Below are 7,485 nucleotides of genomic sequence, written 5' to 3' on the forward strand. Positions count from 1 at the left end.
GAAGGTTCAATGGAATCTCTATGGTCTCTAGATGAGCCTCAGATTCCTTAGGTTCCTCAATTGGGAACTCTTTTTTGTCCAGAGGACGTCCCAAGAGGTCTTCCTCACTGCGATTCACGTCCTCCTCCTCCTCTGTGTATTCGGCCACACCAAGTAAGGTTATGGCCTTGCACTCTCTTTTTGGGTTCTCTTCTGTATTGCTTGGGAGAGTACTAGGAGGAGTTTTAGTGACTTTTTTACTCAGCTGGCCCACTTGTGCCTCCAAATTTCTAATGGAGGACCTTGTTTCATTCATGAAACTTAGAGTGTCTTTAGATAGATCAGAGACTATGTTTGCTAAGCTAGAGGGTCTCTACTCAGAATTCTTTGTCTATTGCTGAGATAATGATGGAAAAGGCTTGCTATTGCTAAACCTGTTTCTTCCACCATTATTATTGTTAAAGCCTTGTTGAGGTTTTTGTTGGTCCTTCCATGAGAAATTTGGATGATTTCTCCATGAAGGGTTATAGGTGTTTCCATAGGTTTCACCCATGTAATTCACCTCTGCCATTGTAGGGTTCTCAGGATCATAGGCTTCTTCTTCAGAAGGTGCCTCTTTAGTCCTGTTGGATGCATTTTGCAATCCATTCAGACTTTGAGAAATCATGTTGACTTGCTGAGTCAACATTTTGTTCTGAGCCAACATGGCATTCAGAGCATCAATTTCAAGAACTCCCTTCCTCTGAGGCATCCCATTATTCACAGGATTCCTTTCAGAGGTGTACATGAACTGGTTATTTGCTACCATGTCAATGAGTTCCTGAGCTTCTGCAGGCATTTTCATCAGGTGAATAGATCCACCTACAGAATGGTCCAATGACATCTTAGACAATTCAGATAGACCATCATAGAATATATCCAGGATGGTCCATTCTGAAAGCATGTTAGAAGGATACTTTTTGGTCAGTTGCTTGTATCTCTCCCAAGCTTCACAGAGGGATTCACCTTTTTTCTGTCTAAAGGTTTGAACATCCACTCTAAGCTTACTCAGCTTTTAAGGAGGAAAGAACTTGGCTAAGAAAGCCGTGACCAGCTTAGCCCAAGAGTTCAGGATATCTCTAGGTTGAGAGTCCAACCATGTTCTAGCTCTGTCTCTTACAGCAAAAGGGAAAAGCATATGCTTATAGACCTCATGATCAACTCCATTGGTCTTAACAGTATCACAGATCTGCAAGAATTCATTTAAGAACTGAAAAGGATCTTCTGATGGAAGTCCATAAAACTTGCAATTCTGTTGTATCAGAGAAACTAATTGAGGCTTTAGCTCAAAATTGTTTGCTCCAATGGCAGGGATTGAGATGCTTCTTCCATGTAAGTTGGAATTTGGTATGGTAAAGTCACCAAGCATCTTCCTTGCATTGTTGTTGGGTTCGGCCATGTCTCTTTCTTTTTCGAGATTCTCTGTAAGGTTTTCTCTGGATTGTTGTGCTTTAGCTTCTCTTAGCTTCTTTTTCAGAGTCCTTTCAGGTTCAGAATCTACTCCAACAAGAATGTTCTTGTCCTTGTTCTTGCTCATATGAAAAAGAAGAGAACAGAAAAGAAGAGGAATCCTCTATGTCACAGTATAGAGATTCCTTTATGTGAGTAGAAGAAGAAAAGAATAGAAGAAGGAGAAAATTCGAACACATAGAGTGAAGAGAATAGGGTTCGAATTATGAGTAGAAGAGAAGTGTTAGTAAAAAAATAAATAAATATAAGGAGATGAGAGAGAGAGAGAATTCAAATATTAAAAGAAGAGAGAGGAGAAATATTTTTATTTTTATTTTTATTTTATTTATGCTGTTAGTTTCGAAAATTAGGAGAAAAAATAGAATAAAATTAGAATTTAAAACAATTAGTTAAATAAAAAGATTTTTGAAAAAGGGGAAGGTGGTTTTTGAAAATTAGAGAGAGAAAATTAGTTAGGTGGTTTTAAAAAAAATAAGAAACAAACAAAAAGTCAATTAGTTAGTTGAAAAAGATTTGAAAATCAATTTTGGAAAGATAAGAAGTTAGAAAAGATTTTGAAATTGATTTTGAAAAAGATATGATTTTGAAAAAGATATGTTTGAAAAGATATGATTGAAAATATATGATTGAAATTTATTTTGAAAAAGATTTGAAAAAGAAATTTAGAAAGATTTGATTTTGAAAATTAAGGTTAATGACTTGACTAACAAGAAATTAAAAGATATGATTCTAGAATTTAAAGATTGAACCTTTCTTAATAAGAAACTAACAAACTTGAAATTTTTGAATCAATCACATTAATTGTTAGTAAATTTTTTTTGAAAATTTGAAATGAAATTAGGAAAAAGATTTTGAAAAAAAAAATTAAAAATTTTCGAAAATATTAAAGAAAAATGAAAAAGATTTTATTTTTGAAAAAAGTTTTGAAAAGATAAGATTTTTGAAATTGAAATATTGACTTGACTAACAAGAAACAACTTATTTTAAAATTATTTTGACTAACTCAACCCAAAGATTTCGAAAATTATGAGTAAAATAAGGAAAAGATATTTTTTATATTTGAATTTTTAATAAGGAAAGAGAAAAATAACTAAATGACTCAAAACCTAAAAATTATGAATCAAAACACATGATGCATGCAAGAACACTTTGAATGTCAAGATGAACACTAAGAACACTTTGAAAATCATGCTGAACATCAAGAACTTATTTTTGAAAAATTTTTAAGAAAAGAAAAACATGTAAGACACCAAACTTAGAAATTTTTCATGCTTAGACACTAAGAATTCAAGAATGCATATGAAAAACAAGAAAAGACACAAAACAATAAAATTTAAAGATCAAACAAGAAGACTTGTCAAGAACAACTTGAAGATCATGAAGAATGCAATGCATGAAATTTTTGAAAAATGCAAAAATTTTTAAAACATGCAATTGACACCAAACTTAAAAATTGACACTAGACTCAAACAAGAAACACAAAATATTTTTAATATTTTGATTTTATAAATTTTTTGGATTTTTTTCGAAAATTATTTTTAGAAAAACGAAAAAGAAGAAAAATTTTCTGAAAGATTTTTGAAAACTTTTTGAAAATAAAATAAGAAGAAAATTACCTAATCTGAGCAACAAGATGAACCGTCAGTTGTCCAAACTCGAACAATCTCTGGCAATGGCACCAAAAACTTGGAGCACGAAATTGTGATCTCAATGGCGCCAACAACTTGGTACGCACAATTGTAATATCACTCTTCTTCACAACTTCGTACAACTAACCAGCAAGTGCACTGGGTCGTCCAAGTAATAAACCTTACGTGAGTAAGGGTCGATCCCACGGAGATTGTCGGCTTGAAGCAAGCTATGGTCACCTTGTAAATCTCAGTCAGGCGAATTCAAATGGTTATAGAGTTTTGATAATTAAAAGATAAGTAAACCATAAAATAAAGGTAGGGATACTTATGTGATTCCTTGGTGGAAATTTCAAATAAGCGTATGGAGATGCGTTGTTCCTTCTGAATCTCTGCTTTCCTACTGCCTTCATCCAATCGTTCTGACTCCTTTCTATGGCAAGCTGTATGTAGGGAGATCACCATTGTTAATGGCTACCATCCATCCTCTCAGTGAAAATGGTCCAGCTACGGGCTACGTAGGGCTAATCATCTGTCGATTCTCGATCGTGTAAGAATAGGATTTACTATCCTTTTGCGTCTATCACCACGCCCAAACTTGAGCTAGATCAAGTTTGGCACCATTATGGCCGAGACAAATATGGAGGATTGTGAGTCCTGACGCCAAACTTGGGTTGTATGAAGTTTGACGCCACCTCCTGCATGAACATGACTCCTTTTCTTCTTTTTAAATTCTGCCAAATTCGCTCGAATGTTACCTGAAATTAATCAAATTCCAAAACAACTCAAAGTAGCATTTATGGTGGCTTAAAACACCTAAATCTTGATTTAATTCAACAAATTCAAATGCAAATTCACTAACAAAAGATAAGAAAGATGCACGCATCACCCCTCATTTAAAAAGGCAACGTTCAAATTTTCATAAATACGTCGAGTGCTCAACCCCTTGAGAGTAGGTGTATCCGACGTAGAAAGTGAAGCCACTAAATGCTCAAGCCCAACCTAATGTAAAGTTCGGATTCAAGTAGGGACACTGTTCATACCCTGGCCCAAATTGATAAAAGATAGACCTAGTGAGGATAAAAGGCCCAATCTAAGGAGGGACCTTCAACCCATACCCGACCTCCTTAAAGAGGTCAAACACCACGAAAGAAGCCAACTCTACTTGTCCAAGCAACTGCCCTCGCGAATCTCTCCCATTATTCCTATCTTTCCTAAAAGATAGACTCCGATAGACTCCCAAGATAAAGAAAACGGTTATCCATCAATAAAGGTGGAACTACTTTAACAAAGGTGGTTATTGACTCTACTATAAGTATACTGACACCTCTCAGGTATAATTTACATTCTAATCTACTAAAAATCTGCCTAAAATCCTTCCTAACTTAAGTATCGGAATCTCTTGCAACTACGGCAACACCTCGGGACTGAATAAGTTGGACGCTGCCTCGAAAAGAACTAGACCTCTCGTTCAGGCCCAAAATCAATGTTTCAGGTAACTTTCGAAACAAATAAATACAAATTAAATGTTATTGTCATTATTAATAGGTGCAACACGCATGATCCCATTCAGAAGGGAAAGAAAGATAGCGCCAGCACAACGTGAATGGAATTCACTTCTGTTCCATTTTTGTATCCTTACTTTATTTGTTTTCCCCCACTTTAATTGAATAACTGGGAAGAGTTTTCAAGATCGATCATCATTTAATACCGTTATAATAATCTTTTCCAACAAAAAATAAAACAAAAATTTGCCTCTTTTCTATTTTTGTTAAAATAAATATTCTTCCTCTCTTCTAAAAGGATTAAAGCATTATAAGGCCAAGAACTTAGGATGAACCTTCATGTATGTGGACCTAGAATTTTTTAATGTCATGCATCTACGCCACAACTTTACACCGAAGTTTAAGGAAATAACATAACTTTAGTGCATTCAACTCCCCATAACTAGGTTCTTGTCTCTGTAAGATAATTGTCCTTGACACCTACCTACACACTTTTTGCTCTTTCAGCCGTTTATTATGCCATTTGTCTATAATTTAAAGAATAATATGATAATTATTAGGATTTTAAAAAATTTTGAAATTGATATATATATATATAATTGAGAAAAAGAAAATATACGTATTTGAAAGATTATCACATTAAATTTATTGATTTCTAAAATTGTGTTTGAAAGAAAAACTTTGACTAAAAATAGAAATTGAGAAATTAAAACTAAATTAAATTTCTGTATAATATTTAATTTAAAGTGTACATAACTTGAAAAATTTTAAAATTGATTTATATATATATATATATATATATATAATTGAAAAAAAGAAAATATAAGTATTTAAAAGATTATCACACTATATTTACTGGTTTCTAAAGTTGTGTTTAAAAGAGAAACTGTGACTGAAAAACAGAGACTGAGAAATTAAAATTAAATTAAATTTTTGTATTATATTTAATTTAAAGCGTCCATAACTAAATTATATCTTAATATTACGTTTAATTCAAGATAAATAGAGATATAAAATAAGAATATTTAATAAAATATCTTTAATTATTAAATAAAATATTGTTAAATTTTTAATTTTCGTGTTAAAAAATTTTAGTTTTTTTATGTCTTCATTTTTTAAAAGTATTAAAAAAATTGAAATTTTGTGTCATGAAGTTAAAATTTTAATTTCAATTTTTGGCCAATAAACATAATATTAAATCTCAGTTTCTAAAATTTTGAAACAAAGTTGAGAATTTTCGGAAGCCAGTTTAACATTGTAAGTTTTCACATAGCCCGCTCTTATTCCATTTTAACTTTTCTTGTCTTACAGGTTTCAAAATTTTGAACACTTATTCTTTTACTTTTTTTTTAGAAAATTTGCGGTGTCTAGACAAATTCCAGTTAATTAATGCTCCAATTTATTGATCACTAACAATTTTGCATTCAACACAGTATTAGCTAGTCTCTAACAAATATTGATAAATTAGTCCCTAATTTTTTTAGGGCCCTACTACACATACATGTAAATAACGCATACAACTCTTACAAGTTGGCCTAACCCAGGTTTAATCCACGCGAATTCCCTCCCTTTGAATGGAACGTCAATTCCACGCGCGTCACTTAAACGTTTACGCTTCGAAAAAACCGCTCATTATGGCTCACTCTTCCTCTTCTCTTTCAAAGATAACACAAATCCTCAAGTTTCGAGCAACATTCCAAACTGAAGAGACATTCGAACTCGTCGCGAATATTAGCAAAAACCATCAACACAATATTATTCAAGGTATGTTACTGTTTTACTCATCTTTTACATTTTCTACATTTCTGTTTCTAATTTCCAAATCGAAGAACTAGGTTTTACTGTTCTTCTATGTTCTTCTAGGTTTTACTGATCTTCTTGTTCTAAATTTCATATCACTGTTTTTACTGTTCTTCTTGTTCTAGGTTTTACTCTTCTTGTAAGTTCCTCTAGGTTTTACTATTCTTCAAAGTGGTTCTAGATTTTACTGTTCTTCTTGTTCTAGTTCTTTTCGTAACTGATTTTTCGCTGTATATTGCTTAATTTATTGGGTGTATATGGTTGATTGTTAGGTGTATATGGCATACTGTGTTGGGTGTATATGGTTGATTGTTGGGTGTATATGGCATAATTTGTTGGGTGTATATTTCTGAACCCATATCATGTAATATAATTAACTGTTGCAACTGTTCTAATATTGCTTGACATTGTAATATTGCTAGAGCTTGTATATTTATCCATGTTTTAGTGAATTGAACATAATTTTGACTAATCTAATTAAATACTTATGAAATCGGTTTGGGTGTATGTGCCTCATCTAAGTTTTTACCATTCATCTTGTTCTAGCTTTTACTGTTCTTCTTGTTCTAGTTCTTCTCCTAACTGATTTTTGTGTGTATATTGAGTAATTTGTTGGGTGTATATGGCGTAATGTGTTGGGTGTATATGGCGTAATTTGTTGGGTATATATTTCTGAACTCATATAATTTAATATAGTCAACTGTTGCAAATGTTCAAATACTGCTTGTCCTTGGGTGTATATTGCTTGACATTGTAATATTGCTTGAGCTTGTATATTTATCGATATTTGAGTCAATTGAACATCATTTTGAACTAATCTCACTAAATACTTATAAAATCGGTTTGCGTGTATGTGGTTGATCTATGGGTGTATCTGACTGATATCTATGGGTGTATTTTTCATTGCAGTAAAAATGGAAGGCAAAAACCAAGCTAAAAAAATGTAAGAACAAATATATGTCTTCGATCAAATCAGTTTTTCATAATAGAAATATATCTAACTCTAATTTTACTTTGTTTATAGTAAACCAAGGACCTAAAGTATGCAACCCATCTGTTGAGTG

General features: G+C 32.4%; 1 non-coding gene across 1 annotated transcript; it reads left to right on the forward strand.

The window, feature by feature from the left end:
* The first annotated feature begins 916 nt into the window (after positions 1–916).
* Positions 917–1,024, forward strand: LOC112793999 (small nucleolar RNA R71). The gene has a single exon (XR_003198682.1). It is a non-coding gene; the product is annotated as a small nucleolar RNA R71 (small nucleolar RNA).
* Positions 1,025–7,485: the final 6,461 nt, after the last annotated feature.

Source organism: Arachis hypogaea, chromosome 3 (assembly GCF_003086295.3).
Source record: "Arachis hypogaea cultivar Tifrunner chromosome 3, arahy.Tifrunner.gnm2.J5K5, whole genome shotgun sequence".
In the NCBI taxonomy this organism is placed as follows: domain Eukaryota; kingdom Viridiplantae; phylum Streptophyta; class Magnoliopsida; order Fabales; family Fabaceae; genus Arachis; species Arachis hypogaea.